This window comes from Parasteatoda tepidariorum, chromosome 8, assembly GCF_982258835.1.
Source record: "Parasteatoda tepidariorum strain Cologne lab strain chromosome 8, Ptep-v5.0, whole genome shotgun sequence".
Taxonomy (NCBI): Eukaryota; Metazoa; Arthropoda; class Arachnida; order Araneae; family Theridiidae; genus Parasteatoda; species Parasteatoda tepidariorum.
This window is the reverse complement of record NC_141762.1, coordinates 70,532,751-70,550,174: the sequence shown is the minus strand read 5'-3', so window position 1 is coordinate 70,550,174 and position 17,424 is coordinate 70,532,751. Positions and strand designations below refer to the sequence as shown.

General features: G+C 28.0%; 1 protein-coding gene across 1 annotated transcript in view; it reads left to right on the top strand.

The window, feature by feature from the left end:
• LOC147806286 (protein Wnt-4-like) overlaps positions 1-17,424 on the top strand; it is a 146,822-nt gene that overhangs the window by 9,625 nt on the left and 119,773 nt on the right. The gene's annotated exons all lie outside the window — the stretch shown is intronic.

Sequence of the window (17,424 nt, the reverse complement as noted above, 5' to 3'; positions counted from 1 at the left end):
ACTAACTTTCGTTCTATTTCATGAATTATTATAAACGATGCAATTTGGTATACTAAACAAAAAAGAATTGTTCTTATTGTAGTGGTTAAGATTAAAAAAAAGCCTTGAATTTTTCTCCTCATATTAGCATAAGTATATAGTATATGAACCAATAATTCCTAATGTATTTTTCTTTTTATTACTGCTGCGTCTTCTGTCCGTGTGTTAATTGACGTCTTGAATATTGATACAAAATTATTTCAACTATTACTAATTTGGTTTAAAATAATATCTGTTTTAGTAAATTATTAAAATACGCAATAATAAGTTTAATACTGATTTGATCTAGACTTCGAACAATTTTGAAACTAGTAATTTACATAAAGACAGCGTATTATCAAGGAAAAAATGATTTAAAATATTTTGTACCCGAAAATTCTCATTAAAAACTTTTCAATTATTGTTTCAATATTCACTTATATCCTATAAAAATAACAACTTTTTAGGAAATGATTAATTTTTACCTAGTCCAAGATTAAAAATTGTACTTGGCATACTATTAGGGCCCCGCGATAAGCATTCCAAGCAATTCTAAGCATTCCTCAATAAATGTGATAAAATCGTAAATTTGGTGAATTAAATTGTGTTTAGGCGAAAGTATTGGCGAATGATTTATTCCACTGGAAAAGAAAAATATGTATTTAATTTGATCCTTAAAATTACGTCAAAATGAATATTTCTAAACAAATCAGTATTTTTTATTCACTTACAGTAATTTACCTTAGAAGCTCCGCAAAAGCAATTAGAATTCGTTCCAAATAATATAAGCCTGAAACAAACTACCATAAAATAGTTTTCTGTCGGAAAAAAATTAATCATAAAAATTGTTAAGATTTGGATTTAGCGATGACTTTAGAAAATAGACGAATACCTATAATATTTGACTAATTTGCTGGCTAATAATTTAAAATCCTTAGCGCGGGCCCTGACTATACATGCAATTTGTTTTTATTTAAACAATGGGTGATCTGGATACATATTCAGATTTTTACTTTCTGTGACCTTAAGACATCGAGATGGAACTGTTTCTCTGAAAGTTATTACTGTGTAACTGTAACATCATCAACATTAACCTACTTCGCTTGTGCGTTTTCGAATAATAATTAGGTCGATTATTGATTGAAATAAATACTTTGATTGGCTTGTAAATAGGGAGATCAGTTGACAAATTTCATGCAAATCACTATAATCAGTTAGGAATATTTTATAGATTGTTTGGATTTATTCAGAAATGAGGGTATTGTTTGTGGAAGATTAATAAAATTATAATCCTTCAAAAAAAAAACATGTTTGTTTTCTTGCCTGATTGGTTTTTGACGTTTTTAGCATAGGAGTAACTAAATATGTTTGAAATGAAATCACAATAATGATGTTCATCACGTCAAGTAATCGATGATGACCTCGGCGAAAGTAAGCTAAATAATAGGAGAATGATGCATATTATAAAACGATTTTGTAAAGATTTTTCTGTCACACTAACAGTAACCGCGTAACGCAAGAAAAAAAAAAACGAAAAAATACTTTAAAAAATCGAGTTTTTTTTTGTGGTATGAAAGCTTAAAATAATCTTTCTAAAAATTATCTTGTAAGATTACCATTAAATGTTTAAGAAAAATATTTTACCTGCATAAGATTTATTACGTAAGAACATATTTAGAGAAGAATATCTGAAAAATCGTGTCTTAATGTGAGAAAATGAATACTTGAGCTAACGATTTTACAAATAATATTTCTGAAAACGTTTTTTTATTGACTGCTTTATTCTTTAGCTTTTAAGTGATGTAAGATAATCTAATTGGGTATACTATAGCCTACGTCACATATCGTGTTATTCCTACTAAATTTAACTAGTAAACAGCATTTTCTGCGAACCTGATTTCTAGCAACAAGTAAAAGCATCAAACGAAGTGTCTTGTTATAAGTCGCTACTCGCCAGGTTGGATTTGTATTAGTCTAGTTCCTTTGGAAATAATTTATATTGTTGTTTTACCGAAGTTTATGAATTTAGTAAGCATATTTAAAACTCAGTTTATTAATTAAACTAAAAGGTAAATGTTATTCCTTGTAAGTGGAAGTAGTTGTGCTTTTTTCATATTATACCCAATTATATTTTCTATATAATTACATGAATATATTTATTGTTGATTTAATTAAAGATTAGAAAACAAAACTCAGAAGTAAACGATATTTTACTACAAGTTTTTCGTGTGCTAGCTTTTTTTAGAATTGGATACCTACAAGTGACGTAGCCGTCGGTAAATCGTAGCATTTGGTGATTCAGAAGCCAATTAGATCCGATACACACGCGTGATGTCACTTTCAAGTATCCAATTGAATCTTTGAATTTTATATCATATAGTTAGACATAATCGCTTCACTTCTTATCGAGTTGCAAATACTCAATTGGCTTTAAAATGTTAAGGATTATTCAAAACACCGTTTGTGTAATCTATTTTAAATGTAAATAGATGAATATTAAACCTTTTTTTTAAAGTTTGGAATTAAAAGTGTGGAAATAGCTCGAATTTATTAATAGTACTTTTTTGATTACTTCATGTTTAAAAAAAAATTTTTTTAAATTTATTTCAACTTTCCTTTTAGAATGAACAGAGTATGCAAACAAACAAAGAATTATTCCACTCTTTTATTCATTAATTTATTTATTTAGTTATGCAAAGCTGGAAAAATGTACTTAGGTATACACCGCACTTCTGCGGTAGTATATTTAACTACTATAAGCTGCACGATGAATTTATCGTTTTCTTTTATTACTTTTAATTAAAGTTATGAAATTCTCTTTAATAGTTTCGTTATTTTTTTAATTTTATTTCCATTAAGAGCTTGGGTGCTTTTCTGTTAACTAATGTCGAGAATCAAAGAAGGTAAAGTAGATAATTTTTTTCAGCACCTAAAATCGTACGATTTTATTTAAATAATTTAAATATTCCACATTTTTCCATTTATTCCATATTTCTTTACTCTTAAATTCATTTATTTTTAGTTTTAAATATAGTTATAAACATTAATGCATATATGTTTCACATGCATCGTTAATCCTCTTCAATGCTATTTATGTGCACTTGTAATATAATATTAACTTTACAAATATTATTTTTTTAAAAAAAGGGATTTTTTAGAAGTATTTAAGGGTCATGAAATTTTGTGCAATGATTATATAAATAATCATTAAAAAACTTTGTTTTGTTACTTATTTTAAACTTTCGTTTGGTCATAAGATAACATTCACAAATCGAAAATTGTTTTGGATATAAATATTTATAATACCTAACAGTGTAACATACATTTTTCGTCTCAAATTACTATAACAAAGTACCTACAAATAAGTAGCAAATAAACATTTCAAAGCCCTCCTCTTTAGATATTTATTAAATAATTTTACACATATTTTTGAGTAAACGGTTGTTTAAAAAAATAAAGTTTAAGAAAAATTTTTCAATTTTAATTTGACATTTTTATTTGGAATAAAAACATATCCAGGTGCTTCGCTTGTTTTAAATCATTTTGCTATAACTAACAAAATTGGGAATAGTTTCATATGGCTAACGTCGTCACATTTATTTATCACAGTTTTGACTGAATATTCAATAGTCTTAACACCTTAAATTCTCATGGTTTTATAAAAACAAATTTCTTCAGCGAGAGATGTTTCAATGGAAAGTTTAGTTAATTTATTAATTGAGTAACTGATAAAATTAATACTGGTTTGCTCAGTAGTTTCAAAGATTTTCAAATTGATGGTTTGTGAATCGAACATCTTTTCGACAAAAATTTCACATAAACTTTTTCCCCAATATGTTATTTCTCCATCGCATCAATCAAATATAAGTTTGTTTTTAGATATGTGAATATCCATCAAATGTCATAAATTTAATAACAGCCTCACTCAGCAGGTTGTCACGAGTAGTGTTTATTTTGTAAAAATATTTGCCATAGATTGAGTAAAACACATGGTTTTTATTAGCCTAAATTTCATTTAGATCCGATATTTTGTCTTATTTACTTGTAATGAAGTGGAAATACTATTAATTTAAACTGCTTTAAATTAGCATTGTGAGTTATTCGAAAACTGGATTTTTATTACGAATTTAGATGGACTAAATAGAGAATAAATTTAATAAGCATATTTTGAGACCATTGAAAGATATTGTAGAATTTATCTGAGAAAAATCGCTAATTTTTTTTATCATATTTTATTATTAAAGGCCTTTGAGTAGAGTTTAATTACTGATATCGAAAACATAATATAAGATTTGATTTTCTAAACATGATTAAAATATCTTTCTGCAATTCTTATTTGAAGAATGTACGGAAAAGAAATTCTGGTAAAATTATCGTACTGAATGTTAATGACATTTCTGTTAAATAGAAAACCATAAATCTGGTAAATAAAACCTGAAATATACAATATTTTGGTTTTTAACGATTTACCGGAAATTCCAATTTTTAAAATTATAACCTTATTTCCCCGCATTTAGCAACAACAAAAAAAGAAAAGTACATTTAGCAAAATGATTTTATCCCATGCTCTACTCTTAGGTATCGAAATATCTACCAAATTTTACCATATTTGCCAAATTTTACCACATTTACTAAATTATATCACGTATTATGAAACTATATTTTTATTGTGAATTTATCCAAAACCATTACCTAAGTGCTTTCGTAAATTTACCCAGCTCTTTAGTGTTCCCATTTAGCACTTTATATTACAATAAAGCAAAGGTTTAGGTAACTAGGCTTTATTAAATTAAATTAAAAAAAGATAATTACGTATGACAAAATAAGGGTTAAAGAAATGCAGAATTCTATTATGGAATTTCATTTCATGTATTATCGAACAAAAGCAAGACAGTAAGTTTTTTTTTGTTATTAAACTCCCTGTAAATAAGCGTTGTTTTATTTTAAGTTTAATATCAACAGGTGGAAAGGTATCTTCTACAGCTGATTGGTTGTTCAAAAGCTAAGTTTAACTCTATTGTTTAGTGTCTAATTGGTAAATTAAATACAAAACTGATCATTGCAGTTTTTGAAACGGCCATTATGCTATTTTGTTTACTAAATTTATAAAATTTGTTTGAGAAGAGCCAACTGTAAACCAACTCATGTTAAAGAGGTGAATCCATTTTTCTTAAAAGTAATTCCTTTCCTTAGTCACTCTTTTTTATGGTGCATTGATTAAAACGAATTGATTTTTTTTTTCATTTCTAAATTGGAAAATTATACATTTGAAATCGAATTCAAGGTTTAAGAAAATTTTGACAGGCATTTTTTTTAAATTAAAAAATTAAAATTTCAAAAACAACTTGATATTAAAAAGTGCATCATAAATAGGGAAATATAAAAAAAAGTGTTTGAAAATCGATTTAGTATTTTCTGGGGAAAGGTGCATCAAAGTTTGGCATTTACGTACCTGTTTTACAAAGTTTGGAGTAAAATATCCACAAAAAAAAAAGCTTTAAAGTTCGACCAATATACTGTTAGATTTAGAATTTAATAAAGTTAATACAATCAATTTACCCTAAATATTCTTTGAAACATTAATGACTAACTTTAGTTTTTTTATAAAGAATTCATTTCTATATTTCTAAGGCCATTTTCATTTTTTTTTCTATCTCAGTGAAAGTAGAAGTTACAATTTAAGAAGAATTTATCAAGTTCATACGACAAGAACTGTCTTTTTAGCTTTATATCTCATAACGAGTTGATAACTTTTTTTTTGTTAGTTCCTTTGTTGTTAAAAGTGGTATCTTATAATCTGCGAATTATGATCTACGATCTAACTTGACATAACTGTTACTTTATAGTTTACAACCAAATTAATACAGTAATAAGAATAATTGTATTTTTCAACTTGCATTGAATTGTAATATTAACTGTAAATTATTAAAATGATGTGATTACTTCTAATGAATGGTCTATTTATTTCAAACACTATAGAGCTGGAAAAATTAAGAAGAGTCACAATTAAGTTTTTAAGGCAGTTTTTATCACCAGTTTTCACCACTTCCCATTAACCAATTTTTATTCTATTCTTCAAGCTTCTATGCCATAATTTCATGTTTTAGTATACATAAATCAAAGGCATACATGAAAAGTACTTCGAAATTTAGATTTAGTTGGTATTCGCGTGCCTAAAACTTAATTCGTACAAAGAGCCAGAGAACTCTACCATTTCTAATCGGTAATTAACAATCAAAGTATAGTTAAATACTTTTAATATTTTATTGATAAATATTGCCTTGGCATAAAATAAGGCTAATCCTTTTTTTATAATTATTCATCAAACTGTCAATTTAGATAATTTTGCATGATTCACGTTGGAAAACTTACCTTTATCTTTCTTTTAAAAAAAATTCTATGACACATATGAGATATAAATAGGACTTTAATCGTTTAACTTAATTATAAACAAAACGTTGGCTCATATGTTTGCATTTCAAAGTTGGTGATTCAAATAATACTAATGTTTTCATTGTTGTTTCTAAAGTTCAATGTATTGAGACATATTAAGTTTAGTGTGAATTCGAATAGCTCGGAGGAAGAGTTAGACTACCATGAACTTTCATTTCAACTTATACAGCACTGTCAGATATAACCAATGATTTGAGAGTAACTATAAAAATAATTGAATAAGAATTAGAATGGATGGGATATTATCCGATTGTTCTTCTAGGTTATGAATTAGATTGCAATTATTAAACACTTGACAACATCTACATCTTAATTTCTCAGATTCTTCGACATTTAATTTCCAAGTGTCAAAACAGTATAATTATTGAGCTATTATTCATAATAACACGTTATTTCAATACAACTATTCATGTATGTATATATTCATGTATTCATAATATGATTGATTTATTTATGCATTAATATTGGTTTAATATGTTCGATTAAATGTTTAAAAAGTAAAGTAAGAAAACGTTTGATCATTTTGAGTTTCTTGGATTCCTTAGAGATGCTCAATAATATTAAATTTTCAACAAATTTTGACATTCATATGCGAATCATACGAAAAATTATAAGAAAAAGGAACATCTAGATAAACTTTATAGCTCTGATGGTATAACTCTATAAGCTCGAATAGCATATGCATCATATGTTTAAAACCTCATATCTCTTTATGTAGCAACCTTCGTACAATGTTTTTTTTCTTCTTTTTTTTCATCTTCTTTTACATTCTAATTTTACCAACACCATTTTTAGGATTTCCGAACGGAAATAGAATATTTGACAGTTTATTTCTTCATCTGTGACAATTTTCTTTAATGTTATGCTATTTGAGCTCAATTTCATTTGGGAGAATTTAATGAATTTCAATTACTTTTATAAAAAGTAATTATGTTTGAAAATTATTATTTATAAAAAAAATCTGTTTTAAATATTATGTTATATTGATTGGTAGATTGGTAAAACTCATGGAGGGATTGATGCAAAATTACATAATATGTTTTTTTTTTAATTTAAAAATTTCTAAAGCGGTATTTTTTGTATTTTTCCCAATAACTACATCAATTTCCCAGTTGATTTTAAACATTATTTCTTAAAAATAAAAATTGGACTCATTTAAGAGTTAAATATTTTTATTTATTACTGCGGACGTTAGTTTAAACTAAAAAGTCAAGGAACAGAAATTTACATCATCCGGATAAATATTTACATTTTTTCGAAAGATTCGTGGTTTTGATCCTCATAATATGACCACAATTTCAAAAATATTGTCTCGATTGAGTAAATATTGGAACAATATTTTCTGGAAAAATTTTGTTTATGTTTGAAGTGGCGTCATAATAACATATTGTTACTCTAGTAGTCAACAGAGCGATCGGAAGTTTCAGTTGCAGAACATAAATTTTACTTTTTGCGTATCTCACCTTTTTTTTTTTTTTTTTTTTTTTTTTTTTTTTTCTTTTTTTTCCCATTTTAGATTTTGTGTATTTCTACAACTATTTAAGTGAACTAAGAAAAATTATTGAAAATTTTAAGAATTGCATGAAAAAAAGTAAATTTTAATAATTACTGATTGACTTCCTTTTTTTAAAATTTATAATTGTTTGATTTGTAAGAAATGCAAATTTTACCTAGTTTTCAGCTATTTATTTGAAAAAAGACAAAATCTGAAATTTGAACAAAATTTGGTCAAATAGTTTTCGAAAAAAAATTACCACTTTTTAAATATTCTTTTAAGAACTGTCGGATAGATTTTTGTGCATAAAACATTTCACCCCTTAAGATGATTATGTGCATAACATATAGTATGGATGTCTAATAAAATTGGTTATATCATTAATTTTTAAATGAAACAAAGAAATTAACCAGTTTTGTTGGTTGAGTAATAAACTAGATAATGTAATTAATTGCATAAAATTGCAAACATATTTATTTTACTTACCCACCGTTTCAGTTTCACTATGTATGATCAGGGCAGGGATCTAGGGCTAATGGATAACTTCAGATCTTCTTATGACAAATTAGTCAAAATTGACCATACATTTAGTAATAATAAAACCTTTTGCAAAATTCAATTCCAGTTACGCGAATTTGCCAGAAATTCAAATAGGAAAATAAATTTCTGAGATTTTTAATTTTTATCAAAATAATTACGGTGAAATATTAAAATATATTAGCAGTTAAGTTTTTCGTTTTGTAGCACCATCTGTTGGAAAATGTTACAACTAAAACCAATATTACTTGGATGAAAAAAATTATGATGTCTCACATAAGTTTGCTGAAGGAATTATTTTTTAAATTTTAACTGGCTTCCAGTTATTAATTTTTCAAAACCGACAGTTTTTGTATTTAAGACATCACTAATAATTATAAAAAATTTATCAGCCTACGAACTGTTAAGAAAAAAAAGTTGCCAATTTCTGAATGCGCGTTAGCTAAAAAGTTTAATACTTATCAGTAATCAGAATGAAAGATATGAAGCAAAAACATTTGCATTATATAAACACTAAGCGACATGAAATTAGTTTCATCATCACTAATATTTGTTCAAGAATATCCATTATACAGGGCTTTGAATGAAGTGTTTTAGTTGCAGTTTTCGATGCGTTTCGTTGATATGGACGTGTTTAAATGCGCAAAGCGTAAATTTGACATGTTAGCTACCGCCATGATTTACGAAACTTTCTTTTATCGCTTTTCGTGTCTTAATTGGATGTGTTTGCTATTGGATTTATTACTTTTGTCGTATCAAGAAAAGATTATAGTTACGTTTCTTGAATTTCTTTTAAAGATAGTCAATAAATTTCATCAACCCTGGTTGAAATATTTGAAAGGAAATAGATAAAGAGAAAGCATAAATTTTAAAATTGGTTGGCGGGACTGTTGTGTTAACTTTTTTTTCTAATTGTGATTAAAACACTCCAAGCTTTAAAGCAAGGAACAACTTTAAAATACGTAACAATACCCTATCGTTCTTTTTATTTATTTATTTATTTTTGCAAAAAGAAAAACTATTTTTAATCTCTTTAAGTCTTATAAAATATCAAAACATGACTGCTAAGAGTGACAATATCAATTTTCAATATTTTAATATTTAAAATCACTGCTTTAATTATAATTACTTTTGATGCTATTTTTGGAGCCTAAATGGCTCAGTGTTTAAGACACTGAGCTGTCATTGTAAAGGAATGAGTTCTAGCCTGCCTGTGCATAGTCAGGGCAGTTGTTGTACTGTATTTTTTCTTTACATTACGATTATTTCATATATTTCATATTATACAGGATAAATTAAAAGTCACGCACGTGATAGTTAAACGATTCGTAAACGTGCCAGTTTGAGATTTTAAATGAAAATAAAGAATCATTTAGATTCGTTAAATAATTATTACTATTTTAGGCTGGAAGACAATCAACTTAAACTTCAAGTTTCACGGTACCTACTGTTATTACTGTTAATTTTGGGTGTTACAATAAAGGTTTGAATTGTAGTTCATTTACCAAAATACTAAAGCGAATATATTTTTCTAAATTAGAAAAATTTTGCAGAAAAAAGCAGTATTGATGTTAGGAATAACTGTTGTAGTGTTTTCAGCTCAATTATTGTTCTTTTACCTTTAGTCAGGATGAGCAGAAACTTCATTTCTCCTTTTTCAGCTCGAAGTTTTTGTCCATAATAGAGAGAGTATCGGCTCTTTTCCTGTCAACTATTGATCCAGTTGTCTTGAATTAGTGAACTAATTGTGGCACCATTGAGTGATTGGGTACTGATTTCAAGCAAACTAGCAATTCAACATGAATAATCTTTGCTCCTAGCAAAACAGCATGTAGCTAACTTGGAACACTTCGCAAATAAAGTTTTCAGCACTAGACCATCAATACTGATTAAAATATACATAAAACAGTATAACAAAATGGCATTCAATTTACCAAGATTTAATCAGAATTCAAATTCAGTATTACTGTTAAACTTTGTTGTGCAAAACTTAAAATTAGGCTTTAGGAAAAAAAATCAAAACCACCTTACTAAGGAAGAAATTCTTACATGGTCTTTTTATTAGTTTGAGACGAAAATTGCCACCTAATTGAAAAAATGCTAAGTGAAGAGTACCAAAACATGTAAACTAACTACGTAGGAAGTAGTAACATAGCAGTATAGATGTTAGGAATGACTATTGAGATGTTTGTTTTCGGCTGAAATATTTTTCTTTTGCCTGCAGTCAGGATGCGCAGAAACTTCATTCCAATCTTCTTTCAGCGAGAAGTTTTTGTCTTTAATACAAGGAGTACCACCACCTTTCCTGTCAACTACTGATCCAGTTGTCTTCAATTGGTAAGCTAAGTGTGACACCGTTGAGTAATTGGGTACTGATTTCGGTTCAGAATATTTTGGAAAAATTCTGAATTTACCTGTTAGTAAAATTTCCGAGTAAAATAGCATTTCAACATGAGTAATCTTAGCTTCTAGCAAAACAGCATGTCGTTATCTGGAAAAATTTCACAAATGTCTTTAGCACTAGACCACCAATAGTGATTAAAATACACATGAAACAATATGCCATACCGTTTATCAAGAATTGATCGAAATTCAATAGCTGTATTACGGACTGTTAAACTTTGATGCGTAAAACTTTAAAACAAAGCCTGTAGCATTAATTTCTAAAAACATAGTTACTGAAAAAGAATTCTTACACAATCTTCCTATTAGGTTGAGACAAAAATTTTTATCTCATTTAAAAAATACTAAGAGAAAAATACTAGAACATGTAAACTAACTAACTAACAGTAGTAACATAATTTTTTTTTAAATCTTAAAATGGGGCAAGAACGCTTCTTACAAAGAAAAACTTATTTAAATATGATTTTATGCTTCAAATACAAATATTATTCAATAAGGAGCGACAACACAAATATGTACATAATTGTTTATCTTTCAAATAAATATACTTCTTTTCTACTAAAGCACTACAGTCTTATGATAGCCATGACCTTTTCAACCAGCTTTATCCATCTCTATCTATCCGGCTACTCTCCATCTACTAACTGCAGACTGCTTAGCAACTTTTTCACAACATCTAATCATGTAGTACGTGGTCTGCCTCTTTTCTTTTTTCCCTCTGTTTTGAGGAAAGTCATTTTTTTAACTGGGTTTCCGTTTTCATATCTATAAATATGGCCAAGCAAACAGATCTACAGAACTTCTATAACTTTCAATTAGACCAAATATCTACATTTGTAGTTTAACTCAAGGGTTTTATCTTATATTCCCCATGTGTCATTCTCTTTTACCGAATTCCTAAATTTGTTATGTAATCCAAGGTCGCTTTTACTGCATCAAAAATTATGCTCAAGATCATTTGTTCGCGTTTAAGTATATTTATTTTCTTCTGGTTTATTCATTATCCAATACTCGCTTGTCAGGTAGTCTAATTAGTCTTTGTATATAAAAAAAGTTCTATCTTTGTTTCCCGCTCAAGTACTGTGCAACAACATTAGGATTTAATAATACTTTTTTTGATTAAAAAACTTATTGAAATTACATTTAAAATTATAGTTTATTTAATTATAATTTTTATATTTAGCATTTGATAAAAAAAATAAAATGTGCTTTGCGTCTTTTTTGATCGTATTTTTTAGTTTGTTAAGTTCAAAACTTTTTTTAAAAACTTATAATAAAGGTGGTAGAGATAGAGCCGGATAAAATTTTTAATGTTGCAATTAGAATAAATGCGTTATTGTTTTAAATAGTTATTTTTTAGAAAACGATATGAAATTGAGCGTTCTACCTTCAGCCCACTGTATGAATACACTGTTTATAGACATGGATAAATAATTCAGATATGTGAGTTCTTAAAAAAATAGAATACTTGATAAAATAGTATTCTTTGACATTTGAATACCATTCAATTTTTAAATCATCCATTCATGCATGTTTTATAAAGCTTATTAGCACCTATGATCCACGATAAATGTAATTAATATATAATCTAATGAATCATAGCAGGTAAAATGTGATTGGTAATGGTAGTTTTAATGAATGTTTAATACATTTATTCAAATTAAAGCATAGCTCCTTATCTTCTCGAATCATAGATCTCATTATTTTTATTTGACGGATGTAACAAAAAGACTTGACAGTATCTTAAGTAGATATCCTTAAACACATTAAGCGGGTATCATTTTCAAATCAAATCGAAGCTCACGGAAATGAAATAAACACCTGTTTTGCTTCGCACGAATCTTACTAACCACTTTCTCTAAACCACTCCCCCTTTATCAAAACTGAAAAGCTCCACACCCTTCTAAAAAAATGGAAAAGAAATCATCCGGAATACAACAAGAAGGCTGATGGAGTTGAAAAACGTTCTAAATGCTTCTGCCAGTGTGGTCATTCATCTATGTATGTTCGGGCGCCCTGGAACCTGTTCGCCATTTTTTTTTCTTTTTCGGAATTTGGAATCCTCGATCTCTTTTTCTTGGTGATTAAAGAATAAAATCACGTCTTCGTCGCGCAAAAGTGAAACACGGGGGTGGATTTGTGACAATGATTCTCAACTTTGCCGTGTGTCTGAAGAAAGGAAAATGAATAAAATTCTAATAAGTTACTCTATCAATACAAGGTGTTCTTTGAATCTTTTGACTCCGAGAACATTTGTAATCTACAGAACCATAATGCATCACGGGTGTAGAACGTGAGTTGATTTGGATCTGTTTTTCTGGGAAATAAATGTTCTGAAGTTGGAATACATTTATTTCGAAGAAAAGTTCATCGTTTCGTGAAGTATTCACGCTTCTTTTTTTCTTTAAATGAGATATAAAGTCAGAATTAATGGGACAAAATTGAAATTAACATTCTCTCAAAGTAATTACTAATGCTGAAGTATATTACCTTCCGACAGTTGTTTAACAAATCCATGCATTATAAAAAAAAAAGAAGTACAATGGAAACTAGTGTTGAGACATTAGAGATTCAATTTAGATACACGTTTCAATTTATTTTATTTTAGAAGTCAAAAAGGCTTTATAAACATTGTACTTTTTTCCCTACTTTTTTATTTTTAAATGAAGCGTTAATCTTGTGGTTGTTTATTACCGATTTCCACCTTTTCAAAAAGGTTTCTTTATCATTGAATATATTTACGAGGATCTCGCTGAAAATAGAAACAGGAACAAAAGATAAATCGGAACTGAAAATTATTAAATAAATATTAAAATTGAGACATATTTAGGTGTGAAGACAAATTAATTGAAATTCGGGCATCCTAAAATAGTTTTTAAAAGGAAAAAGAGGGCTGACGCTAGCTCACTATCACCTTTTACGTTTTCCACTGATTTTAAAGGTAAACTGAGATAAATTATTTTATTGCATAGAATAAGTATATCAATGTGAAAGTATATTTTTTAAAAGCAGTATTCTTGCTGTTGTTAAGGAAATGTACCTTTAAATGTTCAGTATCTTACTATAATGCGGGAAAGGACTACAAATTGCTGTCTGCGAAACAGAACTGACTCCCCAGTGTCACCAATCTGGATAACAAAAGAATTATTTTTACCACTGTTTTCAAAAATTTTTATATTCTCCAAAATATTTTTAGTCATACGACTGTACATTAAAACTGAATCTAATATTAAAGGGCCTGAACGCTATCACACTCTTTCCTAAATTATTAGAACCATATTTCCTGGATTATTTGCTACCCTCAAATTTTGAGACTCAAAAACCTGAATTCGTTGGAGGAAAAAAGTAAATAAAATAAAAATTTCGTCTGCACAAACTAACAAGCATACTAGCAAGATGTTCCCTTTTTTATTTTTTTTTGCCCAATGTATATGGTTCTGAAGTTACTGGACAGATAGGTGAATATATTTTTGCTGCTATTTGCATTTCACAAAGCAGTAATATTTTTAGATAGCCATTTTAAATGTTTTAATGTTAAAGAGTTTATTCTGAATCAAATTCCGCTAAAAAGTACCGGTTCACAGGCTGCCGGTACTTCTTTACCGTAATATGTTGCTGAACAAAAATCGGATATACCGTAATTTTTACATTAGTATTTATTGTAAAATCACTGAAATAAATAAAACAGTAAAAATTCTGGTATAATATTTTATGATAAAAATGGATTTTACAGATGATGCATCCACAGTGCCGGTACTGTTTGCCGTACTTCAATCCGGAATGCTTTATAGTGTAGTTTAGAAATGAATTACAACATAATATTTATAAAATATATAAACTACTATAATAGCATTAAGAATATGTAGCTGTAAACATTTTAAGTGTTTGTATCAGTAATTAGATATAATATCATGTCATTATAAGTTTTTGAGATTGTTGTACCAAATAATATGGTTCAAATTTGCTGCAACCAAAATTTGGTGTAAAATTGAGCGTTATAGTATAATTCAAACAAATCCTTCTTGAACTTGATTTCATGTTAATGTGGTCAAAGTATAAATATTAAGGCTCACGTTCAACTGATGTTTTTAAAACAAAGCACAAATAAACAAGTTCGAAAGATCTATAACTATCTTGGAAGAACAGAAAAGTATCTTAGTGTCTTGACATAGAGATTGATAGCAATTGTACCAAGACTGATGGCATAGAGACTGATGGCAATTGTACCAAATTGGCCTTCTACTTCTTACATTGCTTCTACATCTATTTACTTCCAGTACAACGTAAACCTTTTTCTTTTTCTTTTTGGAGGTTTGAACCAGTATTTCTTAATTCTAATAAGAATCAATTAAGAATGAAATAAAGAAGAAACCATTAACGGTATGTGTACCATTAACAATATTCGTACCATCAATTGAAAACAATAGTTTTGGAACCGACGTAAAATGACTTTCGTTTACAGCAACCCTATACTCAAAGTATTAAACCTTTTTATAAGAGACAGCTGCAAATACTCATTTTTTACCGATTTACTTGAAGGACTTTCTAACATAAAGTGAATGCTGATGCATATATGCGTTTAAAATACTACTCAAAATACTATCATTTCAATGGATCATTTTAGAACGTTATATTAAATATCATTATATCAAAAAAACAAGTGTTACTTGTTTTAGTGAAGCAATCTAAGTGTAAAAGGCGGTGTTAAAAGATTAGTATCTTAAAAAATGATACGACTCATAGAAATGCCCTACTTCTTGTGCTTATTAAGTTATTTTCGTTAATTGTTAAGGTGACTTTCTTACTTCTGTCTATCCATTAAAAGAAGGGGCCCAAAGTGGGGATGAATCTTTGAACTGTAATTACCGTTGATAGATGCGATAAATGTTAAAGCGGAAATTTTTTTTCTTAAAGGATGCCGCTAGCCCTGAAGCCTCGTCAATTTTTACGAAATAATAAACGTCAGCTACCTGACAAATTTTGAGCTCGAATCTCACTCCTACGGTTAGAAGATGATGTGAAATTGTAAGAAAAACATGAAGGAATTATAATTTAAGAGAACGTTTGTGAAAAAATCCTTCTTTTTAATTAGTAGTTTTCAATTAAGAAATATAAAATGAAGTTTATATAGATAATATTTTCTGTGGTTGGTATTACCTCATCTTTTTTTTTTAAAAAATAAAAGATGAGTTTTTGGGATTTGAAGTGTTGATTTGTACAAGGAGAAAAAAAGTATGGTCAAAATTACAAGAATATGGTTAAATTTACAGTGTTTCTGGGTCTATAAGCTCGGTAGTTATTACTGCAGTGCTTTGGTAATGATTTGGGTTAAATTAACTATTATGTATATTGGTATAATATGTGATAAAATTTGGTAAATGTAGCAAAATTTGCTAATTTTAGCATGAATTTTTGAAGCATGGCATGAAAACCATTTATTCGGTTAAGTTTACCTTGCAGTTTTTAATTTTTTACTAAAGATTTGGTAATTGTTTTGAAAACTAAAATAATTGGCAAACCGTTGTTATATGAATGAGAACATTACCAAAGGAATGGTTTATAAATACCATATGTTTTGATTTTATTACCAGAATTGTGATGTTTTTCCCAGAAATGTCATTACTATATTGTACGGTAAGTTTACTAGATTTTTTTTTCTGTGTAATTTTAATAATTTTCTTTCTGTTAATTAAAATGAGGAACAAATACTTTACAGTTTAAAAAATAGTGGAAAGTGAGAGTAAATTCTGCATTTAATTAAATATTAAATACAAAAAGTAAGCTTTTTTAAATGACAGGTCTTTAAATTAATAATTAAAATTATATTTGTTTTGAAATCTTAGTAAATTTTTTCAGAAGGTGAGAGTTGTTACCTCGATTCTTTTATGCATATGCAGAATAATTTTAAATTGTGCATGAAAGCCATTTATGCATTCACTTTGTTTATATTCATATATTTATTTGGGATGGCTATGGTCATATGCAGCTTGCATTTGTCATGGTTTGAAGCCCCTCTATGTCTGATGGGTTTGTATTTTGCTTCATATAATCTATGCAGAATTGAGTAAAAAATTATTCAATTGAATCAATAATTTTTATTATGTAAATAATTGTTTAACAGCTTTACATTTACGCGTTAAGTATTAAAGAATTCAACTGATTCCGCAGATTATTGGTTCAAATGACAATTATTCTGATAAATAGTTTTTCCTCACATCTCTTGAAACGAAGGAAAAAATAATCTTAACACTTAAATATGTATCTCAAACTATTGCCTTTCAAAGTTGAATTATTTTCTACAACATTTCCTTCTTGCAACTTAACCAGTTATTCTCCATGAAAACTTTGCCTGACTTGAAGCTTTAAAATTACCAAAGAGGTTTAGATGTAGAATAGGGGGTTCTTTGGTTTTTCAATGATTTTCGTTCAAGCTTGCAGATACCCCATTTCGGGTAACCGTGATATTCTTTGCTGTCCTTATTTTCAGTGACATCACCTTCAGGTTATCATATCATTTG